Below are 27,547 nucleotides of genomic sequence, written 5' to 3' on the forward strand. Positions count from 1 at the left end.
TTTTATTCTAATCCCTTCTTCCTCATCCCCAGCAACTAATTACCAGAGGACTCTTAATTGAGGAATTTGGTCATAACTAATATCAAAAGTGTTTTATTACCTTAATTGCATCATAAAAAAGTTTTTAGATTTATAAAAATTTGATTCAAAAATATTGAAAAAATTTCGTTTTTTAACTACAAAGAATTCTAGACAATCCAATTTGAATAAATTATACTAATATTTTCATACAAGTGTGTACTTTTTAAAAATATTAAAAGTTTTTTAGTAGCTTGACTGCATCATAGAAAAATGTTTAGATTTATCAAAATTTAATGCCAAAATCTTAAAAAAATTTGTTTTTTTACTATAAAGAAAAATTTATAGGATTAAAAATAGATAAAGATAAACTCAAAATATCGAATAAAGTGTTTACATTGCGCAGATACCAAAAACTTGTTTGTAGTTTGCATGCATCACAGAAAAATTTTTAAATTTACCAAAATTTAATGTCAAAATCTTGGAAAAATTCGTTTTTTTACTAGAAAGAAAAATTCATGCTATTAGAAATCCATAAAAATACACTTAAAATGTTAAAAAATGTGTGTACATTGCGCAGATACTGAAAACTTGTTTGTAGCTTGCATAAATTATAGAAAAATTTTTAGATTTACCAAAATTTAAAGACAAAATCTGGAAAAAATTTTGTTATTTTACCATAAAAAATATTCCTATGATTCAAATTCGATAAAGTTACTCTTATTTGTCGAAAAGAGAGTATACTTTAAAAATATCAAAAGTGTTTTATTACCTTTGTTGAATTCTTTGCAGTATTCTTTATTCTGCGTTTATATTACCATATCTACAAACTGCAATCGATACTTTTATGTATATAAATAATATCTGATATCTAGTGTGGGACACAGAGTGTTTTGTTCTATCGATGAGCGGTCCTTCTTAATTTTTGTTTTCTTTATCCCTACCAAGGAGAAGCTGCATCTTAAGTGCTTGGCGACGAAATATTTTTCTTTTGGTTTATACGTTATTCGTTTATTCCTTTTTTACTGCTGATTAAGTAAAGACGTGCTTTCACCTTATCATATAAAATAAAGAGAAAATTATGTTATAAGAAAGAGTATTTTTAATATCCCCTATACCTCAATAGGTTATGGGCCCAGATCACGCTGTGCATTAATTGTTTTTAAGTTTTGTGTGTTGTTCATTTTAGATTTACTTGTATATATATAATTAGAGAAAATGAATATATCTAAAAACAGAAGGAACATACTGCAGTTTGACGGTACAAGATACAATGCGTGGAAACATAGAGAGAGAAATCTATTGCAAGAACTCGAGGTGTTGAAAGTGGTTGACGAAGGTTCTTCGTCATTAGCTACTACGGGTTGGTCTAAAGCTGAACGTATTGCCAAATGTACAATTGTACAATATCTAGCGGATACTCATCTCAAGTATGATACACCTGGTAGTAGAGCGAAGTCCATCTTGGCGAGTTTAGACGCAATTTATGAAAGCTAAAGTACGGCCACCGAATTGTCTATTAGAAAGAGGCTATTAAGCATAAAAATAAGAAATGACACAAAATTAAAGGAGCATTTCGAGACATTTGACGAATTAATAAATGAACTATCGGCTGCAGAAGTTATCGTGAGGGAGAATAAGGTAATCTCACTTCTCTTGTCAAGTTTACCCGAGGCGTATAGTACAGTGTCGGTTATCATCGAAACGATGATGACAGAAACCAACGTTACTCTGGAAATTGTAAAAAAGAAACTGCTTGACCGTGAGACAAATATTAATAGCGAGAGAATGGACACCAGTACAAAGGTGTTGCAAGTTGAGACTCCAGTAACAAGAAATTCTAAGTGGAATCATTTTAACAACGTAAGGTTTGAAGGAGGCAGACATAGAAGTCAAAATCGGAGAGGGGCAGGTTTTAAGCAGAATAAAAATTCATTTGGTGGGAAGTGTCACCAGTGTGGAAGAAAAGGACATAGAATGAAGGATTGTTTCTACTACAAGAAAAACCAACAATTCAAAATGACGCAGAGGAATAAAAATGTGCGTACTGCTCAGACGACAAGAAAGACAACAGATGAGCATATATCTGGATTTGCCTTTATGACTGGGGAGTATCAAGTCACCCGAAAAAGAAAACTAGTTTTCATCCTCGATTCTGGTTCGTCGGATCATTTTGTGAACGATGATAGTGTGTTTTCAAGTGCGGTCGAATTACATCCTCCCATTAAAGTTTTGGTACCGAAGAATGGGGAACTCGTCACGGCCACCAGGAAGGGACAGATACACGTGACGAGTAACATGGGTTCAAGTGGAGTCCTCGAAGACGTATTATACTGCCCGGACGTACCATACAACTTACTATACGTGAGGAAAATGCAGGAGAAAAGTATGAGTATCATCTTCGATGAGAACGGCGTGGTAATCGCTAAAAATGGTAAAACGGTGATGAGCGGTGGTAAGCCTTCAAACAACCTAATATCTATAGAATTAGATGTTGCAAAAAAGGTAAATTTAATTAATACCCAAGTAAATAACAGTAATAATGATAGTTATGAATTATGGCACAAGCGTTTAGGGCATATTGGAAAAACAAAATTTCTACAGTTGAAAAATAAGCAAATGATTCAGGATATGACTAACTTAGAAAAGGTCATCCCGGATGATCAGTTATGTGAAGCTTGTATTTACGGTAAACAAGCACGATTACCATTCAATAAGGAAAAAGATAAGAGTCATATTACACGACCATTGCTTATGGTTCATACAGACGTTTGTGGTCCAATTACTCCTTCTACGGTCAATAACAAAAATTATTTTATAACATTCATTGACGAATATACGCATTATGGCGTAACTTATTTATTAGAGCATAAGTTCGATGTTTACATAGTTTTCAAAGATTACGTTACAAAGAGTGAGGATCGGTTTAATTTAAAGTTAGTCAATTTGTATTGTGATAATAGTAGAGAATATCTATCAAATGAAATGAAAGATTATTGCGTTCAAAAGGGAATAAGTTACCATTTAACGGTTCCGCGTACTCCTCAATTGAATGGCGTTGCAGAACGCATGAATAGAACTATAACCGAAAAAGCACGGGCTATGATAAATAGTGCTGATTTAGAAAAGGAATTTTGGGGAGAAGCAGTCTTAACTGCAACTTATTTAATTAATTTAACGCCAACGCGGGCTCTTACAATAGATAAAACTCCGTTTGAATTATGGCATAATAAAAGGCCGAGTTTAAAATATCTGAAGGTATTTGGTTCCACAGTCTATGTGCATAATAAAATTAGAAAGTCTAAATTCGATGAAAAATCTTACAAAGTTATATTAGTAGGATTTGTATCGAATGGATATAAAATTTGGAATGTTAAGTATAGAAAATTTGAAATAGTAAGGGATGTAAAGTAGATGAAATAAATTACTTGAACTTTCGACCGGTACTGAAAGAAGTGAATTCGGAAAAAGATTCACATGAAACTGATGCGTTAAGTGTGATGCCAAAATCAGTAGAAATGAGAGGTGAGATAAATAAATCTGATAGTAAGAAATCAGATGTATGTAAAAGAAATAAATCTGATAGTGAGAAATCAGATATGGTAAGGTCGAAAGAGAAAGTAATAGTAGATCCCATAAAAAGTAAAATTATACCTGAAACAGATATAGCTGTAGAACCGAAATCTAAGGATATTAAAGAGGGGAAATCTAAGGATAGTATAGGACCCAGAAGGAGTGGTAAAATTAAACAACGATCTCCTATCTCGTATGATGAAATGGAGATTGACAATGATTATCTGTTGACTACACAATCTATAATTTATTCAATTCCCATGTCATTTGAAGAAATTAAGACGAGAAATGATAAAGAAAAATGGGAACAAGCTATTGCAGATGAAATAAATTCACTTATTATGAACAAAACTTGGAATTTGGTACCGAAGCTAAAAGATATGAACATTGTCGATTGCAAGTGGGTATTTGCAGTTAAAAATGATGAATTTGAGAATCCAATTAAATACAAGGCTAGACTTGTTGCTCGAGGTTTTAGTCAAAAATATTTGATAGATTATAATGAAACTTTTGCACCAGTTGCTAGGATTTCAAGTTTTCGATTCCTCATTGCTTTTGCAAATCATCATGGTTTATTAGTTCATCATATGGATGTGAAAACCGCATTTTTGAACGGTGTGTTAAAAGAGGAAATTTACATGAGGGTCCCTGAAGGCGTAAAAAGCAATAGTAATCAAGTATGCAAATTGAATAAAGCTTTATATGGTCTAAAACAATCTGCTAGATATTGGTTCGAGATGTTTGATAAAGCCCTTGTAGAAAAAGGATTCCGAAATTCACCAGTAATCGTTGGGATAGAGAAAATGAGAGCTTTTAAGAGTTATCTAATGAATAAATTTTGCATGACAGACTTAAATGAAATTAAATTATTTTTAGGAATAAAAGTTGGAAGAATCAAAGAAAAAATAACATTAGATCAGAGTTCATATATCAAAACTATTCTTCAAAGGTTTAACATGCAAGATTGCAAGCCCGTTAGTATACCCCTTCCTACTGTATTAGATCATTTAGCTTTGAATTCGGATGAAAAATATGATGCAACCTGTCGAAATTGAATTGGATGTTTGATGTATATAATGGTTTGTACAAGACCCAATTTTAGTATTGCTGTGAATACCCTGAGCCGGTACTCAAATAAAAGTAACAAAGAACTTTGGCAAAATCTTTAAAGAGCTCTCAGATATCTTAAAGGATCAGCTGATATTAAATTAAGGGTTCATTCTGGTTTATCATTTTGAAAGAATTAATTTTTTTTTTTTTGCATTTTTCGTAAGAAGACATATGTAGAATTATCATACAAAAATTTTAGAACGATCCGAGCAGTCTAAGTATATTATTTTGCGACCCAAACACATAGAGATATTACAGATTGGGGAGACAAACCATCTGCGATGGTGTAAGTGGAAATGTCTCTGCATGAATATAGCAGCAAAAAACAAAAGGTTGATATTGACCTGACAAAAACAGAATTACTTGAAAGATGTTTAGGTGGCCACACATTTAAAATAATAATGAGTGCTTCAACAAATGCGTTTGGGCTATGGTGCCTAAACACCTATTTAATGGTAAAAAAATTGTTGAAATAGCTTTTAAATTGGCAGCTTGTATATTCAACGAAGGTTTTGATCCAATACTGAAAATAATGCACGTTTTGGTGATAAAACTTGGCCCTATCGCAGTCAAATACGCTAGTAACCGCGGCAACACGCGCGTGCGCTCAGCCAATTGTTTGAGCGGAGAAGCTTTGATAGAGGCCCGGACACAACGAAAAAAGGCTAGAGTGGAAGAAAATGAGTATTTTGAAGAAGCAGAAGGCATACTGTATGGTGCAGGCATCGCAGAATAAGGTAAAGTCAGACTTTTTAAAAATTTGTTAAAAGAAACTTTAAACACGTTTTTCTCGAAACAACGTTTTTTCGGTTGGCGGGCATGATATCTCCGAAACTACTCAACCGATCCTTCTGAAATTTAAGCCACATACTCTACACATGAATGGCTATCTCGCATGCTACAACCAAGTCAAAATATTAATTTTTACTATTTTTTTTACAAAAAACTGCGAAAAAAATCAACGATTTTTTTCTTTTTCGAAAAAATGGCCGTCATTTTGTTCTGTTTTCATAAAAATTGATAGTTTTAGCATACCCGATAGCCATTGTCATACTGAATTTAAAACTGTTTAATTTTTTTGTTTTAGATCACCCGTTCTCAAATTTCGATGCCCGCTAACAGCATACCTACTTTTAAAGGGTTCACGTTTGTCAGCCATTTTGGATGTCAAAAAACGTTATAAACTATTGGGTTATAGGGGATATTAAAAATACTCTTTCTTATAATACAATTTTCTCTTTATTTTATATGATAAGGTGGAAGCACGTCCTTACTCAATCAGTAGTAGAAAAGGAATAAACGAATAACGAATAACGAATAACGAATAACGAATAACGTATAAACCAAAAGAAAAATATTTCGTCGCCAAGCACTTAAGATGCAGCTGCCCTTTGGTAGGGATAAAGAAAACAAAATTAAGAAGGACCGCCCATCGATAGAACAAAACACTCTGTGTCCCACACTAGATATCGGATATTATTTATATACATAAAAGTATCGATTGCATTTTGTAGATATGGTAATATAAACGCAGAATAAAGAATACTGCGTAGAATTCAATATAAACAATAAAAAAATATTTTTTTCTTGTACTTCTAGAGTGTATTTATCATACCCAACAACTTTCATATGTATATGTATCCTACAAAGTCTAAAAAAAAATCGTGAAAATAGCCTTTTTTTCGGCGTATAAACCAGAATGAACCCTTAACTTACACTAGAACTGACTATAAGTATATATTGAGTAGTTATGTCGATTCTGATTGGGGAGATACTGAACAAACGGATCGGAGAAGTACAACTGGATATTTATTTAAGTCAGTGCTGTCAGATCGTGGGTAAATCTTACCCTCTCCCTGTGCCACTAGGATTGCACACAATGAAAGTTTTCCATGTCCGTGTGTTTGGGATGTCGAGGAAAGCCGAGTGTAACCGAAGTTGGCGGTTGGCCACGAAGTGGCACACTATGAAAGTGACTCGTGTCCATGTGTTCGGACGTAATAAATAAGTTTCATTTACATTGGAATTTTATCAAGCGCGAATTCTTCGAAGAAAGATAGGCGTCAGTTACATTGGAATGCTATCAAGCGCGAGTTCCAGGAACTGCGCCGCCAGCGAAAATGCACGTGCGCTGCGAGTTCTGAGAACTGCGTTGTCAACAAAAATGCACGTGCAGATATTTTATACAGACTATGAGTAAGAAATATAATAACGTGCGAATATTTTATGCACATTAAAATAATCAATTAGAAACAATCATTCCACTATAACGTCGACCGATAAGTCAGTACTGGAAGAACGCAATGTCGGTATTACCGACACTTACTTATCGACTAACCTAGTTACCGACCGACACTGTCGGTAATGCAGATTCCTCTATGATCGACAATAGATGTTCTACTTTACCCATTTCACAAAATTCGAAATTATCGATGGTCGTTCATAGGAAATACAAAATTATCTTCTCAACAAAAATAATAATGATGAAAAGAAAAGAATAATTACAAATTATTTAAGTATATAATAGGAAAATAAAGCAAAGTACATTTGTGTGGACGAAGTTATCGATTATAATTGACCTAATAGCTAATGTACATATTGTTGCGTATTGCGCAATGTGTGATGTGAATTGTGTGAGGTGTTGTTTGGCGCGATCAAATTTTTGAACAGGACACACAAAAGCTGAACCTACCGGCGCCGGTTCTTTCGACGCATGCGCTAGCACAAGTGGACACAACGCTACTTCTTTAAGGGGACGTTCTACTCGAAGCACCCAAAAAAAAGGCTATTTTCGCGAATTTTTTCCAAGAAAACTATAAAAGATACCGATATAAAAGTTGTTGGGTTTGTTAAATTGAGTCCTAAACTATATAAATGAATTTTTATTTTTTCATTTTAATTAATTTTTTATTGCAAAAACATTAGTTTAAAAAAAACACCTTAAAACTTTAGTGCTTTGGTAGCTCCATCAGAATTTGAGAATGGCTTACCTGAAACATAAAAGTAAAATGGTTTTATATTCTGTATGACTTCAGCTACAAAGTGACAGTAATATATAAAAATTTTATTAATAAATAAAAAAATGGTGGACAAATTACAAAAAAAACGTAAATTTGACCTTTTTTTTCATTGTTTTTGACTAAAAATAAATAGTAAAAATTAAAATATAAGAAAAAACTCTCCGTCACTTTGTTACAGCTCATGTGTAGAATCTGTGGATTAAATTTTATAAGAATCGGTTTACTGGTTCGTGAGATACGATGGAGCTAGTATTTCAAAACGTAGTTTCGAGAAAAACGCGTTTAAAGTTTTTTTTACTCAAAATCGTTAAAAATTCTTACCTAAACTTAATCTGCGATGCCTGGACCGTACAATAGACCTTCTTCTTGTTCATATTCTTCAATTTCTTCCAGTCTTGCCTTCTTCCACTTTGATCTGGCATCTTTTGAGCACTTAGAGCTTCGACGGTTCGCATATTCGATACGTCGGTCGTCGCTCGCGTCTTTTAGCAAAGTCGATCGCTCCTGGCCCAAGTTTCATGCCCATCGTTTCTATTATCTTCATCACTGTTCGAAATCCTTCGTTGAAGATACATGCCGAAACTTTGCACGCAATTTCAACAACTATTTTGCCGTTAAACATGTGTTTAGGTGCCATGTGCCTTAGATTTGAGGTACTTTCACCAGTCGATGGAACACTTAGAATGCTTCGGCTTGGCATCAGTCGAACTTTTGTGGTAGTATCCTGCCCAAATCTCGTTACGCATATCCTATGAAGAATTCAAATGTCTTCTGACTGCTAAACCGTAGATTTCTGAGAGTTCTTTCATCAATTTGATTGTAAATTTTTAGTTTTTATTTCAGGAACTTTTTTCACAACAGTCGTTTTTCTCTTCACTACTGTTTTTGCTACAGTTCTTATTTTTTTTTTGGCGGTTCGGCGTTTTTCTTTTAAATTTTCTTCTTTTGTATGAGAGCTTTTCTTGCCTTATTAGCGCGCTTAAGAATATGTTTTGTCACATGCAAAATACACTTCAACTTTTTAACAATGAAATCTTCACCGTATGGATGATAATAAAGCAGCATTTTAAAAGTCTTGGAGTCTCCGTAGCCGATATAAGAACCGTGCGCGCCAAACGCTCAGGAGAGCGGTCCGAGATAGTAACGTTCAGGAAGCAAAAAAATGTAGTTAGAGACATCGGATCTTTTTGAAATTTTAACACAATATTTCTACGTATATATACATTCGAAAAATGTAAAAAAAAAAATTTAATTTTTCAAAAATTGCAGAGTAGAACGTCCCCTTAAGACAAGGCTTTCCCGCGCAGCTTGATTTCCCTCTACAACCCTATGCTCGTCGGCGGACCATGAAGAGTGACCCGACGGTCATTGGCCAATCAATTTGGAGAAGGGAGTACACAAGACTACCCGTTCCCTATAAAGGGCCACGGAAAATCGTCAATTCATTCACCCAGTCAGCAACGCTTCTCGATTCACATATAACCAACGCATCAAGAGCAAGGAAAACTCATCGGCACCCGACAAAGCAGCCTAGCCACATCTCCTCGAGTCACAAGCAACGCAATCATCAGGCAGCTCAGCATCGGGGCGATAGTTTACAAACAACAACGCAACAGCGTACTATATTACAAACAATAAAGGAACAACCACAAATAAAGGAACAACAAATCAATTCGCATTAATTCACATTCCTCCACAATCCATTAAAACCTTTTTCTTTTACGATAAATAAATAACATCGTACTGATCAAGGCACCTGTACGCAACACATATAAAGTATCGAATTTATATACCCAAAACAAACAGTAGGAGATATAAAAATTTTATCTCGCAAGGATTAACATAATACTTATAGAAACTATTTTCACACAAAATTATACGAGCTAAAGCTTAACAAATTACTTTTACGCAAAATTAAACAAATTGATAATATTCAATTATGACAAATGTTACAAAATTTCAAATTTCTTATGTGGTGCATGAAATTCGAAAATAGACGTCACTAGACGTGACACTACCAAGGAGAAGCTGCATCTTAAGTGCTTGGCGACGAAATAATTTTCTTTTGGTTTATTCGTTATTCGTTTCTTCTTTTTCTACTCCTGATTGAGTAAAGACGTGCTTCCACATTATTATATGAAATAAAAAGAAAATTGTGTTATAAGAAAGAGTATTTTTAATATCCCTTATAACTCAATAAATACACTATTGAAATACATAAAAAATCTTTTTTCTTTACAGTTTAGTAAATTTTTATACATGAAAATGATACTCCAAAAAAAGTCCTAAAAAAAAGGTGTGTCCGCGCTGTTGATGAAATCTCTGAAATGGTTGGTCTAAAACAAAAAAACCGATCAGCGTTAGATTCAGTATGTTGATAGCTATAGCGCATATCGTACGATTTTTGATTTTTGAAAAATTGACAAAATAGCAGACATTTTTCGAAAAAATAAGAAAAAAAACACTTTTTTTTACTGTTTTTGGCCAAAAAAAATATTTAAAATCAAAATTTGAAAAAACCCTCAATATGCGCTATAGCCATAATAGTAAAGAATATGTGGTAAAAATTTCATAAAGATCGGTTAAGTAGTTTTGGAGATTTTATCAACAAGGCATCGGAAAACGTGATTTTGAGAAAAACGCGTTTAAAGTTTATTTCAAGGAAAAATCGTGAAAAAATTTTACCTGTTCTTATTTAGCGATGCCTGCATCATACATTATGCCTTCCTCTTCTTCATATCGTTCATTTTCATCCAAAATAGCGTTTCTGAGTTGCGTCCTGGCTTCTTTAGAGGCATCAGTGCTGCGGCGGTTTGCTACACGTATGCGTTCTCTGTTACGTTGAGCAGCAAAGTGCATGGCGCTCGGGCCGATTTTGACTCCTATTACTCTGACATAATTTTCAAAACCGTTTGAAAACCTTCATTGAAGATACAAGCAGCTGTTTGACAAGCGATTTAAACAATAATTTTTCCGCTAAAAACGTGATTAGGAGCCATTGCCCAAACGCAGTTGTTGAACGACTTATTGTTGTTCTGCGTGTTTCCACCAAGGCATCTTCTTAGTAATTCTTGCTTTGTCAAATCTTCGTAGATTGGTATTAGAATTTCTTGAACATCGTTAGCAAGAGCAGAAGAATGAGAGCTTATAACATTTTCCAGTTCCATGAGGCCACAAAATGTGTTGATACTACTCAATCCAACACCAATTAAACGCATAACATATACTAGACGACGATTGATCTCGTATCCAGTCGAAATTAGCGGACACGAGTCAATATACTTTTCTCCACAATCCCGCGTAAGAAGAATTTTAAAACCGATTCCTCGTTGTCCATATTTCGAGAACGATACATCTTTATAACATACTTTACACTTTAAAACTGTTAAGTTTAAACTGTTTTACACCGTAAAAACCATAAAAAAACTTAATAATACTGTAACCTGCTGTTTGATCCACGAGCACATCAAAACTTGTATCTTTTGACTTCTTGAGTTTTTGAGCAGACGCGCTAGTGTACTTTTATCTGCCTCATGGTCTTGAGGAGTAGATTAGTGCGCGCAGGTAGCAAAGTAAAGGTTGCACAAAAGTACAGTTAGACTGCTCCGATCTTTATAAAATTTTAGTATTATACTTCTAGGTATGTATACTTTCGAAAAATGTAAAAAAAAATTGATTTTTTGAAAATTCTAATTAGGGTAGATCCTTAAACCCGATTCTAAAACTTGCCGTTTTTGTTCGAGCTGTTTTTTGATGCCATTACGGACAGTTATTAATTATTCTATTCTTCGAAATCTACTCAAATCAATTTATGGCAATATATAAAAATCCCCTTTATACGAATGAATTGCCGCGCGTTGGGTTCTCGATCATGCGGTACAGCCCTGACGCTGCAGATCGTTGGAAGAGATATTCGTTTATCGCTAGTGGCAGACCGATAGAGGGGGTATACGATTGTCGTTAGCTGTAGGCCGATGGAGGGGGTATACGATTATGACGTCACCGCGTCTTCGTCTTCTAGTCAACCGTTCAAATAAAAGAATGCGGCGTGGCGGCGAAACCGCCGGAAATATTATCCTTCTTTATACGAGGATAAAGCGATTTCCGAGAAGGAGAATAACGTTCGATTATATATTATGTATTCGTTCAAATTTAGAAATTAAGTTCTATAGGTCTTTTCCGATATTGAGATGCGAATTTTGCAGAGAAGATAAGCACAATTAATAGATATACAAGAAACTGCGAACTTCTACAGGGTTCGAAGACGCAATTTCCCTTGGGATATATATTAATAAATAAAGGTGTGTACGCATAAGCGCACGCACGGATAATTGAAACTACTTATCTCGCTTCAAAATCCTTTATGATACTGTCTCAGCTAAACGGCGTAGATGTTCGCAAGATGGCGGACTTTCTCGACTTCGTTGTTTTCTAATAGGTTCGCTCGGCGTGGTGATAGTCTATTTACTGCTTCGTAAATCAGAAGTCGGGAGTTCGCACCTTACAGGATTGCACCAGAATGTTATGACCAAATTCCTCAATTAAGAGTCCTCTGGTAATTAGTAGCTGGGGATGAGGAAAAAGGGATTAGAATAAAATTAATCAAACACGTGGTTGAGCCAAACAAAGAAACAATGCCTTTTTTATTGGCTCGTCAGAGAAAAGCCTTGCGGCATAAAAACCCTGGATGATATTTAATTATAAAAATGATAGTCCACCACGTGGTGTTACCACGCAGGAAAATACCGTCAATGTGAAATTTATATAATGGAAAGATCTCACCTCTCGCTCGCTTCGCTTACGTTCCTTAACTAACTTAGCTTAACTCCTTTGATTTCGATATGTATTCACAGGCTTCTTATAATGGAATGGAACAATGTCCTTTTGTACTGGCCCAGCAGGGTGTACGCACTAGGATGGTGAGAAGTGGGGATGCAAGAGGTGGGGGTAACTAAAGGGGCGCTTCGATAGTTGCTGGTAGTTGATCAATGCTCGCAATGAGTATCGATCTATAGTTCTAATCGATAGAATCGGACGCGCGCGATTTAACTACATCTAATTCCCGTACGATCATTCCGGATCGTACAGATCTATAGTTTTAATCGATAGAATCGGACGCGCGCGATGTTCGAATAACGCTAATTACCGTACGATCATTTCGGATCGTACAGGAACAATTAGAAAGGTTTTGGTTATTAGAAGACGCGAATATAACAAGATCGAAGTCAGTAAACGAAATAGATTGCGAAAATCATTATGTTTAAAATACGAAGCGTGACGAATCGGGACGATACATTGTGCGGCTACCTACCATGAAGAGAGACACGATTACAGTCACTTGCGCGGTATAGCTTTACGCCGATTCCACAATCTCTGGAAGAAGTTACACGCGAATACCGAACTCCGGAAGGAATACGAAAGGATTATACAGAAATACGTTGATTTAGGACATATGTCGACCGTCGAAGACGAACCTACGGGAGGTTTTTATCTTCTCCACCACGCGGTCATTAAATCAGCTAGCATGACGACAAAGGTACGAGTCGTATTCGACGCCTCCGCGAAAAATGATAACACACTTTCTCTCAACAACACCTTATTAGTCAGACCTACAATCCAAGACACTTTAGTAGAACACTTGTTACGATTCCGGACGTATCGGTACGTATTGACGGCGGATATCAAAAAAATGTATCGACAAATATAGATTCATCCGGACGATCGCCAGTACCAACGGATATTTTGGTTGCATAACGCACGGATTCGCCCTCAATACGGTGACATTCGGAATAGCCTGAGCACCTTTTCTTGCTATACGAACCATAAAACAACTCGCGAAAGATGAAGGCGCTAACTATCCGCTCGGAACCGAAATAATAAATCGCGACTATACGTGGACGACCTCATTACGGGAACTGATAATGTTGAAACCCTCGGAAAGATACGCGATCAAACTATTGAAATATTGAAACGAGGCGGTTTTAATATGCGACAGTGGGCGTCTAACTTCCGACCGGTGCTCAAAAATTTAGACATAAAAAACATCGACGTCGAGCTCTGCTCTGGGGAAAATCCTATTTTAAAGACACTCGGTATTTCATGAAAAGCACATCATGATTGTCTAATCTATTCCGTCGCACCCGTAGACATTCGCGAAAGAATTACCAAACGACGGATTTTATCCGAAGTAGCAAAGATTTTCGATCCACTCGGACTGTTAGGACCCGTTATTTCGACAACCAAAATCTTCATACAAAATTGCTGGAAAGCACACATCGACTGGGACAAATCGGTACCCAGCGCATTACATGCCTCTTGGATAACTTTCGCGGAACAATTGACACTAATTGATAATTTAACGATCGAAAGACGCATTACACTCGATTACCCGATCGACGTGCAATTACGCGGTTTCTGCGACGCGAGTCAATCTAGTTACGGCTGCTGCTTATATGTAAGATCGCGAGATAAATTCGGTAACACACGCGTACGTCTACTTTGCGCTAAAAGTTGCGTGGCTCCTTTTAAGAACACCACCACACCACGATTAGAATTATGCGGAGCATTGACACTCGCGCGATTATACAGAGAAGTCCGGACCGCCGACGAATTGAAACCCGACAAGATAACTTTCTGGTCCGATTCGATGATTGTACTAGGTTGGCTGAAAAATATACACGGCAAATCGCGTGCGCGAAATACAAGAAATCTGTGAAAGTATCACATGGCGACATGTGCGATCCGAAAACAACCCAGCGGACGCTTTATCTAGGGGACAACTTCCGCGCGATTTCCTGAAGAACGATGCATGGTTCCACGGACCGCCCTGGCTCGAGCGGCCGGAGGCCAAGTGGCCCATTCCGACTGAAAAGGAATTTCTCTAAGTGCCGGACGTAAAGAGATTATCGGTATTAACGACGCGAATTGAATCAGTAGACACATTTCAGCGATTCTCTAGTTACACGCGATTATTAAAGATTGTAGCTCGATGCCGGAGATGGCTTAAGACTAGCCCATACAGGGGAGAAGTGTTGACCGCGAAAATAACAGAAACGGAACGAAGCGTTTTAAAAATCGTGAAAGACGAACAATATCACGCCGAAAGAGAAAGATTGAAAACAGCGGGGGGAGTCAAGAGCACAAGGCTCGCCGTGCTAAATCCGATCCTTGACGAAGAAGGTTTAATTCGAGTGGGGGGTCGACTTCGTAACGCAAATTTAAGTTTCCACGAGAAATGTCCGATATTATTGCCCTCACACCACCACGTCACCGATCTCATTATCCGATAACTCCATGAAAAAAACTTTCACGCCGGTATTAAGACTACCCGACAACGCTCTTGGCTCCTCGACGGCAAGAATCAAGTTCGAAGAATCGTACGTCATTGCGTATGTTGCATTCGATTATCATCGATATTGCATCCGGCATCCGGTATAAAATAGGGGATTTACCAAGCTCGCGAGTGCAGGAAGCCATTGCATTCACCCACTTCGGAGTAGATTTCTTCGGTCCAATCTAGGCGAAAGAAAAGAAGTACCGTAATAAAGGTCGCGTTAAAATATACGGGTGCATCTTCATCTGCTTGACTATCAAGGCTGTACACATCGAACTAGTCAGCGATCTGACTACAGATGCTTTTTTGGCCACTTTCCGGCGTTTTGTGAGTCGAAGAGCTGTTCCAACTCACGTTTATTCTGATAACGGAACAAACTTCGTCAAAGCTAATAACCAGTTTAAGGAATTATACGCCTTACTTGAGTCGGACGAATAGAAGACAACGGTCCATGATTTCGCAGTAGATCATAGAATATCATGGCATTTTAATCCTCCTCCATCACCTCATTTCGGAGGTTTGTGGGAAGCGGCCGTCAAATCTTTCAAATACCATTTCAAACGGATTGTCGGCGAACATCTCTTCACGTACGAGGAATTAACTATATTCGCGATCGAAATCGAAATGATTTTAAATTCGCGCCCGTTATGTCCTATCTCATCAGATCCGAATGACGTGACAGCACCAACACCTGCACATTTTCTAGTTGGAAGACCTATTACGACATTGCCGGAGGAAGATTATGCTAAGACACCAGCCAATCGATTGTCTTCATAGAAGCATATCACGAAGGAGCGACAAGATTTCTGGCGACGATGGCATATTGAATATCTACAAGAATTGCAGAAACGTCAGAAATGGATACAACTCCAGCAAAAAATTGAAAAGGAGACCATCGTTATTTTCATCGACAAGAATCAACCTTGCATAATATGGCCGTTAGGCTGGATCGTAAACATACATCCAGGAGAAGATGATATAGTACGAGTAGTCACCGTGAAGACGGTTCACGGAGTTATCAAGCGAAATGCGACAACTATTTGTCCATTGTTAAACCATCATTAATTTTCTTGCGTTGTATCTTTTATAATTAATTTTCTTGTACGTACAAGATAAATAGATCGCCTGGCCAGTGATTCACTGAATAAGGTAAGCAGCTCGTGCTGCAAGCGATATATCGAAAAGGTTAAGCACCTCGTGCTGCAAGCGATATATCAAAAATGTTAAGCGATTCGTGTCACAAATGTTGTAAAATTGATTTTTACGAACACTAACACACACTATGAATGTATTGATCGTTACACTCTCAACGGGGGGAGCATGTACAATCCGAAATGATCGTACGGTAATTAGCGGTATTCGAAAATCGCGCGCGTCCGGTTCTATCGATTCAAACTATAGATCTGTGGCGTCTCGCACCAGCGCAGTGCCGACATCTCTTGGCCAACAGCGCGCAGCTGTAGCAGCGCGCGCAGGAAAAATGCTGACACCTCCCAAAGATCTTTGGGAATTTCTTTCCCTAAGTTACTAGGCGCGTAAGGCGGTACACGCATGTAGAGGGTTTCTCTATAGTAAAGATAATATTAGACTGAATTTGTTTTATGATCTTTATTGTTAGGATGCGACTTGCTTTTCTTTCTTGTACACTTCTCAACGGCTACGCACAGACTGTACTCGTCTGGTGACCACACTTGCTAGCGTGGTTCCCTAGCCTTCTAGTAACTTAGATGGCGCGACCATCGGTCGTACCGCTACATTACTCCCTTCGGAGCATTTTTCTTATTACATAAAATGCGAAACTTAAAATTATAGATGTTTACAAGTATATAAAAATATAAAAATATATAAAGATATATAAAAATATTGCATTATCTCTATCCTAACCTAATAAGTTTTAATTGGTACATACGAATCGGTATTGCAATCTTTTTCGACGAACGCTGGTTTTAGTCTTTCTATAGATACATTTATATGTTTTCCTTTATAGTTAATTTTGAAAATATTATCTGTAAGTCTTTGTATAATTTCGTATGGACCTTCGTAAGGCGCTTCTAATGGTTTTTTTACAGCGTCGACCCTTAAAAATATGTGCGTACATGTATACAACCTATCCTGAATAAAATGTTTCTTTTTGATATGGTGTGCTGTGGGTATCGGTCTGATTTGCCTTATATGTTGTCTTAATTTTTCTAGGAATATGTGTGGATCTTGTAATAGCTCTTCGCTGAGAAAAAATTCTCCTGGTAGTCTGATGTTTTCACCATATACCAATTCCGCAGCTGAAGCTTTTATATCTTCTTTTAGACTTGTGCGTAGACCAAGGAGCACTGTTGGTAATATTCCTACCCAGTCTTTTTCTTCGTGGCACATTATTGCTGCTTTAAGTGATCTATGCCATCTTTCTATCATTCCATTTGATGCAGGGTGATATGCTGTTGTTCTAATTCTTTTCGCTCTGACTAATTTGGTTAATGCTTCAAATAGTTGACTTTCAAATTGTGTTCCTTGATCAGTTGTAATTGTAATAGGAGAACCAAATCTCGAAATCCACTGCGAATAGAATGTTGTTGCCACTGTATCTGCTGAGGTATCTGGCATTGGAATTGCTTCTGGCCATCGAGTAAACCTATCGATTATAGTTAGGCAGTATCTCATATTTTTAATCGTTGGTAATGGACCTATTATGTCTATGTGCACATGTTCGAAACGTCCTTGTGGTACTTCTATTTTCGAAGGTACCTGTTTGTTATGACGGCTTATTTTGCACTTTTGGCATGCTAAACATGTACTTGACCATTCTGCGATATCTTTGTTCATCTTTGGCCACATGAAGCTTTTTCCTATAAGGTGTTTTGTTACTCTACCGCTGGGATGTGACAAATTGTGTACGTTCTTAAAAATCTGCCTCCGTAAAGAGACTGGAACGTATGGTCTTATGCTTTTTCCTACTATGTCGCCATATATGTATTTATCAGAGCTATCGAGGAAAATCTTCTGCAGGTTCCATTTTTCTTCTGCCAAAATATTCTTTAGTTCGTCATCCTCTTGTTGCTTTGCCATTAGCTCTTCTGTTGATACTAGGACTGGCATGTCTATGGTTTCCAGTCTTGACATAGCGTCAGCTGCCACATTGTCTTTTCCAGCAACGTAAACAATTTTGGAAGTAAACTGTCCTACGTAATCCAACTGTCTGGCTTGTCTTGGGCTTGCTTTGTCCGTGTTTTGCTTAAAAGCGTATGACAGTGGTTTATGGTCAGTCTCTATTATTAATTCTCTTCCTTCGACAAAATACCTAAAAAACTTTAAACTTTTATAAATTGCTAATAATTCCCTATCATACACACTATATCTAATTTGCGCTTTTTCTAGTTTCCTTGAGAAATATCCTAGTGGTTCCCATTTGTTATCGCAGAATTGTTCTAACACTGCTCCAATTGCGCTATCGGAAGCATCAGTCTTCAATTTTAATATCGCTTTTTCTTTTGGGTATGCCAATAACGTTGCTGTGGCAATTGCTTCTTTAGCTTTTTTGAAAGCTTCTTCCGCTGCTTGATTCCATTCTACCAGTCTTTTGTCGTGCTTCTTGGCACCTACCATATATTTGTTAAGTGGATCAAGCCATTCTGCAGCCTTTGGTAAGAACCTCCTATAAAAATTCACTACCCCAAGGAAACGTCGCATATCTGAAACAGTCTTTGGTTTTGTATAGTTTTGTATAGCGTGGACTCGCTCATCCAACGGCGCTATACCCTTATTATCTATCTTATAACCTAAGTAGTTTACGCTATTTTGAAAAAAATTGCACTTTGAAATGTTTATTGTTAGTCCATATTGCCTAAGTCTATCGAATATTGCACGCAGATGTTTTTCATGGGATTCCTTATTTTTACACGCTACAATTATATCATCTATGTAACAGGCACAAAAATCTAATTTGCTTAATACTATGTTCATAAACCTTTGGAACGTTTGCGCCGCGTTACATAAACCGAAAGGCATCACTGTGTATTCGTACAGACCAAAAGGTGTGATTACCGCTGTTTTTTCTATGTCTTCCTCAGCCAACGGAATTTGGTGATATGCTCTAGACAAGTCTATTGTAGAAAATATGTTACAGTCACGAAATTGTTGCGTGACGTCGTGTACATGTGGAATGGGGTACCTGTCTGGTACCGTAACGCTATTTAGTCGCCTATAATCTCCACATGGCCTCCATTCGCCGTTTTTCTTTGGTACCATATGCAGAGGGCTCGCCCATTGACTCTTGGACGGGCGACAGATTCCTTCGTTGACTAGTTGCTGAAATTCGGCTTGTGCGATTCGCAGTTTTTCCGGATTTAGCCTTCTTGCTCTCTCTGCTATTGGAGGACCTTTTGTGATTATATGATGTTTCACCGTGTGGCTGATGGGTTTCCTTGAAGTTGGTTTCGTTAAATCTGCGTACTCCCTAAAAAGTTCTAAATACGGACTATTACAGTTAATGGTCAAAATGGTTGGAACGTCAATATTTACTAATTCTGCTTTCCTAGAAAGCAATGTATTGCCGTCCAACAATTTTTTGTTTCTTAAATCAGGTAATAAGTTATAAAAATGCAAGAAATCGGCGCCTATTATTGCTTTAGAAACATTCGCTATAATAAATCTCCATGAAAAATCTCGACGGAGTCCAAGATTTAGGTTTAAAAGTTTTTTTCCGAATGTGTCTATTTCTGCACCATTTGCCGCGTATAACTTACACGTATTGTCTTTGGTTTCACTTATCGAAGTACGTGGAATCACTGAGACGTCTGCACCAGTGTCTATCAGAAAACATGCTCCTGTTTTCCTATCATTTACCATGAGGCGCAGGTTTCTCGTCGCGTCGTCAACTGCCTCTATTTGAGACGCTTGCATTAGTTTTCCGAAGGCTTTCTTTTATCCGGGCCTGTCCACTTGCACGGGGGTCTGCACTTCCACGATTGTTCCGCGAATTTCCAGTGGTAGTAACATAGGCCGTCATTGTTTCGGTGTTTGCTTGACGATCGGCTTCGACTTCGGGATCTTCCGCGGAAACTTCGGTACCTTCTTCTACCGCGCATCAATTTTTCCATCTTCTCCGTTAGTTGCGCGATTTCCCGCTTGATTTCCGCTACCTCGCGATTGATTGTTGTTTGAGCGGCACTTCCTATTGGCGCTGCTTCCGTAATGGCGGCCGTTTCCGGCAGACGCTCTCTCTCGAGGATCTTATCACCCATTTCCGCTAACTTTGCGGGTGACGTATTTTCGTCTGCAATGGCCAGGATCTCTTGTGCCCTGGTTGGCATCCTTTGCATCCATAATGTTAGGAGCATTTTCTCGCTAACACTATCTCCTGCTAAGCGTTTCATTTCTCTCCAAAGTTCGGAGGGTTTTTTGTCTCCTAATTCCACTCCCATTAACAATCGCCTTAGCCGTTGTTCGTCGGATTTAGTTAGTCTCTGTACTAAGGCTTCTTTTAGATGTGTGTACGTACATTGCTCGGGGGGGGGGGGGCTGCTAGGATGTCGTATACCTCTCTTATCAGCGTGGTATCCAAACTTCTTACCACCGCTGACACTTTTACGGCATTCGATTTAACGTTGTACGCCGCGAATTCCTTTTCCAACATCACGAACCATAAATTTGGTTCCTCTTTCCAAAAGGATGGAAGATTTACATTTCTAAACTCACTGGCGTTGACTTCCTTTGTGTCGGTATCGGCACGGGCCACGTTGGCTTCGCTGGTTGATTGTGCCATTGTTCTTCTTTTTATTATTTTTTCTATTTTAGTTTTTGTATTATTTTTTTATTTTTTTACGCGGACGTTCCCGGGTTTCGGCACCAATTTACTGTAGAGGGTTTCTCTATAGTAAAGATAATATTAGACTGAATTTGTTTTATGATCTTTATTGTTAGGATGCGACTTGCTTTTCTTTCTTGTACACTTCTCAACGGCTACGCACAGACTGTACTCGTCTGGTGACCACACTTGCTAGCGTGGTTCCCTAGCCTTCTAGTAACTTAGATGGCGCGACCATCGGTCGTACCGCTACACGCATGTGGCGATACGTGCCTAGTGTATCGACGCGGCACACTGGCGCCCTTCCTCCCTATGCGGGTACTAGACTAACTAAACCCAAGTTGAACGTAACGGTCGAAATGTAAGTTAGTCCTATATATGGCGTCCAAGAGTTTAGTTGTATCTTGTTAATAAATTTATATATTTTTGTTACTTTAATTGACGACTATCGCGTAAATCTCCAGATCAACCTTTTCCGTTAACCTTGTTCCCCACATAAATAATTGGTGCCGAAACCCGGGAATATAAAAAAAGGAAAAAAAATGGAAATTCAGGGAACAAAGACCGGTACAGCAAAAAATGGCGCAGATAGTCGAACAGAGAACAAAGGACCCGAGATACAGGCAAGCGAATTTCGTAGCGTTAAATTAGCTCCTTTCATGAGAGACGAACCAACGCTATGGTTCATGATGCTAGAGCGTGAATTCGCAGCTTATAATGTACGCTCTGATGCCGTAAAAAGCGCAGCAGTTGTCCGACATTTGGATGTTGCGACCTTGAAAATTGTGGCGGACATAATTGCCACCACGTCTAACGATTCATATACTGAAATAAAGGAGGCATTGATCACACGCTTAACAGCGTCGGAAGAATCAAAATTTCGACAACTCCTTACAGGCTTGGAGCTACAGAACAAAAAACCTTCAGTTCTGCTAAGAGAAATGAAATTATTAGCAGGAGACAATGTAAGTACCCAAGTCCTACAAACCCTATGGTTACAGAGATTGCCAACGAGAATACAGGAAGTACTAGCAGTCGTAGAAGACGTTGGTCTCGAACGTCTAGCAACCCTAGCCGATAAAACAATAGAAAGAACAGGGCATTATGAGGTAGCAACCATAGTTGACAAAAGCTCGGGAGACGAAACACAAGATAGAAAACTACATGACGAAATGGCACAGCTCACAGAAAAAATGGCCCACCTGGAAACCTTAGTAAGAGGTAAATATCATGGCAGACAATATGATCGACCAGTTTATCATTCCAGGAATAGATCAAGATCTAGGAGTCGTAATAGGAATAGACCATGCTATTTCCATGCAAAATTTGGCGAAAAGTCATGGAGATGTCGTAAACCTTGTAACTGGACCGGCCCAGATCAGCGAAAACAGGGAAACTAGATACACCATCTAATATTGAGGCGATTGGAGATGGTGCACAGAGACAAAGCCGCCTCATAATTCCAGACAGAATATCCGGAATAAGATTTTTGATAGACACAGGCGCTGATATATCTGTTATCCCAAAAACATCTGGTGACAGGAGAACATTAGACAGCGAATATAACCTATATGCTGCAAACGGTTCAACCATTCATACGTATGGTAAAAAAGTACTTTCCATAAACCTAGGCTTACGTAGACAATTTATATGGAAGTTCACAGTTGCAAAAACAACAAGAGCAATTTTGGGAGTAGATTTCCTAGGATATTATAATTTACTGGTGGACATAAAAAATAAAAAATTGATTGATGGCAAAACGCAACTTTCTAGCAGAGGTGAAATTAGCAATTCCAGTCACCCCACAATTACTACGATCAATAGCAGTAGTGGATGTCACGAGCTGCTAAGGAAATTCGTGGCGATCACCAAGCCAAACTTCACCAATAGTACAAAGCATCGAGTTCAACATTACATAGTAACTAAAGGCCCTCCAATTACAGAAAAAGCGAGACGTCTTCCACCCGAAAAACTTAAAGCTGCAAAAAAAGAATTCGAATTAATGCTAAAACAAGGTATTTGTCAACCGTCAAAAAGTCAATGGGCTAGTCCTTTACATATGGTAAGGAAGAAAACTGGAGAATGGAGACCATGCGGTGACTACCGTAGGCTCAATAGTATAACTCAACCAGATAGGTATCCTCTTCCTCATATACACGACTTTACACATCAGTTAGAAGGCTCAAAAATATACTCAGTTTTAGATCTCGCTCGTGCTTATCATCAAATTCCCATAGCTCCTGAAGACAGAGAAAAAACAGCATTAATTACACCATTCGGTTTATTCGAATATCTGGTAATGCCTTTTGGTTTATGCAATGCAGCACAATCTTTCCAGAGATTTATGGACACGGTATTACGTAACCTTCACTACTGTTATTGCTATATAGATGACATATTAATAGCTTTGTGGCGTCTCGCACCAGCGCAGTGCTGACATCTCTCGGCCAACAGCGCGCAGCTATAGCAGCGCGCGCAGGAAAAGTGCTGACACCTCTCGGCCGCCAGCACTAACATACGCAAGCACCTCATGACGCGGTTCCGCAGGGGCATCTGATTGGCCTGACCACGCCTTTGGTTGGTCAGAGCAGAAGAGTGACCACTGCGACTGTTGCTCTCCCCACTTCCGCATGCCTGGATCGCCGTGGCGGTGCACACGCAGGAAAAACCACATCACTTCTGCTTCATCAGTCGAACCGTCCGGTCGCACTTCTCTCATCGCGCTCACTGTGTAAAAAGTATCTCCTGTGTGCAAACATTATCTTCTGTACGTGACCACGTGGCACGCCACGCCGACAAATAAATATCGTCCCACGGGATCAAAAATATAATCGGGAATTTCTTTCCTCCACACGGAGTCTCCTAGGCCCATTCCTTTCTCCGCGGCCGTTCCTCGCGTCGGTGTGAACGCGCCTTAACGCGCCTAGTAACCTAGGGAAAGAATATCCCAAATTGGTGACCCCGACGTGATCCCGAGGACCATCTTCAGCAGCCCCACGTGCTTTCCAGACCACTGGCTTCTCAGCACCACGTGCTCGGCGACACCACGTGTTCTTCATCACCACGTGCTCTCCAACGCCACGTGTTCTCAGGCGCTGCCTATCTTCGTGTAAGTACTGACTTTGCCTTCATCACCGGCACCTCTTCGCCTCAAAGAAAAAAAAGAGAGAGAAGAAAGAGAGAAAGATGCCCACCACACGCGCCGAGGCTTCCCAGCGCGACGCCGAGCGTCAGAATACGGCACCGGCCACCACGCCGACCTCCGACGTCTTGACCACCGCCTGCACCTACGCCGAGGCCGGCCAGCCCAGCGACGCCGGACGCCGACCTGCTCGCTATCCACCCTTCACGCGTCGACATCCGGACCTCTGGTTCGTGCAGCTGGAGGCCATCTTCATGAACTACCGGATGCACTCGGACGACGAACGCTACTACGTCGCCTTAGCAGAATTGGACCAGGATACGGTCGAGGAGCTCCAGGATGTGCTAAGGACGCCACCAGCTACCGGTAAATACGAGCAGCTGAAGAAGCACATCATCGCTCGTTTGGGCGACACGGTGGAGAGACGGCTGCAGAAGCTGTTCTCCGGCCTTACTATGGGCGACCGCTCGCCGTCTCAGCTCCTTCGCCACATGCGCCACCTCGCTGGCGACAACGTCAGTGACGACGCCATCAAGGTCCGATGGTTCGACCTCCTGCCTCCGCAAATCTCCCAGTTACTGCGGCTCCTGCAGAATATGGACCTGGACGAGCTCGCCGCCAGGGCCGACGGCGTCTGCGAGTTCGCGCCGGGTGTCTGTGCTACCCAAAAGAAGCGCTCTCTCTCTCCGCCAGGCACCGCCCTATCCGGGCCCCCACTTCGGCGGGACCACGTGGACGGGGAACACACGGCGATGCACGCGACACTCGCCAACCTGACCCTCTCTAACAATCGGATGGCCGAGCAACTCAACCGGATGACCGATCAACTTAACCGGCAGACCGATATACTCAACCGGATGGCCGACCAATTCCACCGGTTGACCGTCACCCTCGGCGGTCGATCACGCTCTCGCTCACGCTCCCGGCCACGCGCAGCCGGGGGGGGCGCCACGTCCACGAGATCGCCCTGGTGTCGCTACCACCGGAAATTCCAGGAGAGGGCACTGCACTGCATCCCACCGTGTAGCTACGAACAGGACAGGGCGTTAAACGAGTAGCGCCGCCGCACAACTTGGCGGTACACGGTGGCGCCGCTCGATCCTTCTCGGACTTCCGCCTCCACGTTCATGAGAGCTCGCTCAGACAAGCGATGCTCATCGACTGCGGCTCCGTGGTATCACTCCTGCCGCGCCGCCTAGTTTCCGGACCGTTGTCCCAGGACAGTCTCCAGCTCATCGCGGCCAACGGGTCACCGATCCCCACTTACGGACGACGCCTACTTACGCTCACCCTGGGTCTGCAACGCGAGTTCCCCTGGGTGTTCACCGTCGCCGACGTGCCCGTGCCCATCCTAGGAGCGGACTTCCTCAACCACACAGGCCTCCTGGTGGATATTCGAAGGCAACGACTGATCGACCCGGCCTCTTCTAAGGAAGCGACGATGCACTACCGGAAGGCTTCCGTTCACGGGGTCGACGCCATCGCGGGACCCCTGGATCTCCACTATCGCACCGCCTACGACAAGCTGCTCGCCGAGTACGCAGACCTCGCCCAGCCCTCCGAGAGGGGAGCAGCGCTTCAGGGCTCCTCGGTGGTGCATCGCATCACAACCTCCGGACCGCCTGTCTTCGAGCGACCGCGCCGCCTCTCCGGCGAGCGCTTAGCAGCGGCGAAAGCCACGTTCGACCGCCTCCTGCGTCAGGGAGTCATCAGGCCTTCGTCGAGTCCATGGGCCAGCCCTCTGCACCTGGTGGAAAAACCCACAGGCGGGTTCCGAGCTACGGGAGACTTCCGTCGTCTCAATGCCGTCACGCTTCCGGATCGCTATCCCCTTCCTGTCATCGAGGACCTACTCGAGGATAGCGGTGGCTGCTCGGTTTTCTCGGTACTGGACCTCCAGGAGGCATACTTCCAGATTCCGATGGCCAAGGAAGATATCGAGAAAACAGCGGTCACGACGCCGTTCGGTCTATACGAGTTCCAGAGGATGCCGCTAGGTCTTCGGAACGCATCACAGACGTTCCAGCGGTTTATGGACTCCTTACTCCGGGACCTACCGTTCGTCCGAAGCTACATCGACGACCTTTTCATCCGGTCCTCCTCGCACGAAGAACATTTACGTCACCTACGGATGCTCTTCGACCGTCTACGGGAGGCCGGACTATCTTACAAGGTGGACAAGGTCCAGCTCGGATTGCCCAGCGTCACCATCCTGGGCTACCGAGTCTCCGCCAACGGCATCCGTCCTCCGGAGCGCAAGATCGATGCCATCCGGAACTACCAGAAGCCTACCACACCAAAAGGCCTGCGACGCTTCCTGGGCGTCATCAACTTCTTTAGGAGGAGTCTACCGCATGCAGCTCACATCCAGGCGCCGCTCAACCAGCTTCTTCGGGGTCTTCCCAAGCGCAGCCGGCGTCCGCTGGTTTGGAACGACGCAGCAGATCGAGCCTTCGAGGACGCACGACGCAGCCTTGCCGGAGCAGTGGAAACCGCTTTCCTGTCGCCTACTGCTCCTCTTCGGCTGGCCACCGACGCATCCAGCACGGCCGTTGGTGCCGCGCTCCTACAATTGGTTAACGGTGAATGGCAGCCTGTCGGTTTCTTCTCGCAAACATTGTCACCGACGCAGGCTCGCTACAGCACCTATGACAGGGAGCTCCTAGCCGTCTTCCTAGCAGTTCACCACTTCCGACGTATCCTCGAGGGTCGTCCGTTTACAGTATTAACGGACCATCGTCCGCTCACCTTCGCGGCTAACCAACCCTCGGACAAGGCCTCACCACGTCAACAACGTCAGCTGGACTTCTTGCTCCAGTTCGACATCACGTTCCAGCACGTGGACGGCGCAGACAACGTCGTCGCCGATGCTCTCTCCCGGACGACGGAGGACGCTCCAGCTCCGGATGGGCCAACGAACGCCACTACGTCATCGCCGACGCCGCCAACCTCAACCTGCGCCACAATCAGCTTGCCTTCGGCACTTAGCCCGGAGACCATCGCCGCAGCACAGGCCAGGGATGACGAGCTCCCATCGCTCGCAGCACGCACCTCACTCAACCTTCAGCGCCTCAACGTCGAAGGATTCGAGGTGACCTGCGACATACACGACGGACGAGTACGGCCATACCTACCCCGCTCGCTCCGCACAGCCGCTTTCGAAGCCATTCATAGTCTGGCTCACCCGGGTGTCCGCGCAACGGTACGGGATGTATCGAGGCAGTTCATCTGGCCCGGTCTACGTAAGGACATCACCGCATGGGCACGCGCATGCCTACCGTGTCAACGCTCCAAGGTCGCGCGACACAACCGCGCAGAGCTTTCCCGCTTCCAGACCACGGAAAGTCGATTCGAGCATGTGCACGTCGACCTCATCACACTGCCCCAGGTAGGAGAATACCGGTACTCCCTTACCATCATCGACCGATTCACCAGATGGCCAGTGGCTGTTCCTCTCAAGGACATCCGGGCAGAAACCATCGCCAGGGCCTTCACATCGGCTTGGATTGCGGACAAGGGATGCCCGCTCACCATCACCTCGGACCAGGGCACCC

The 27,547-nt window shown here is 41.4% G+C and overlaps 1 long non-coding RNA gene across 1 annotated transcript in view; it reads right to left on the reverse strand.

Moving 5' to 3' along the window:
- Window positions 1–5,103: 5,103 nt before the first annotated feature.
- Window positions 5,104–27,547, reverse strand: part of LOC149031942 (uncharacterized) — a 298,098-nt gene continuing 275,654 nt past the window's right edge. Inside the window, exon 2 of the long non-coding RNA XR_016177155.1 lies at window positions 5,104–5,535. This is a non-coding gene — a long non-coding RNA (uncharacterized LOC149031942). The remainder of the gene's footprint in view (window positions 5,536–27,547) is intronic.

Source organism: Polistes dominula, unplaced genomic scaffold (genome assembly GCF_049000335.1).
Source record: "Polistes dominula isolate Pdom_NZ unplaced genomic scaffold, Pdom_raw_medaka contig_168, whole genome shotgun sequence".
Classification (NCBI taxonomy): domain Eukaryota; kingdom Metazoa; phylum Arthropoda; class Insecta; order Hymenoptera; family Vespidae; genus Polistes; species Polistes dominula.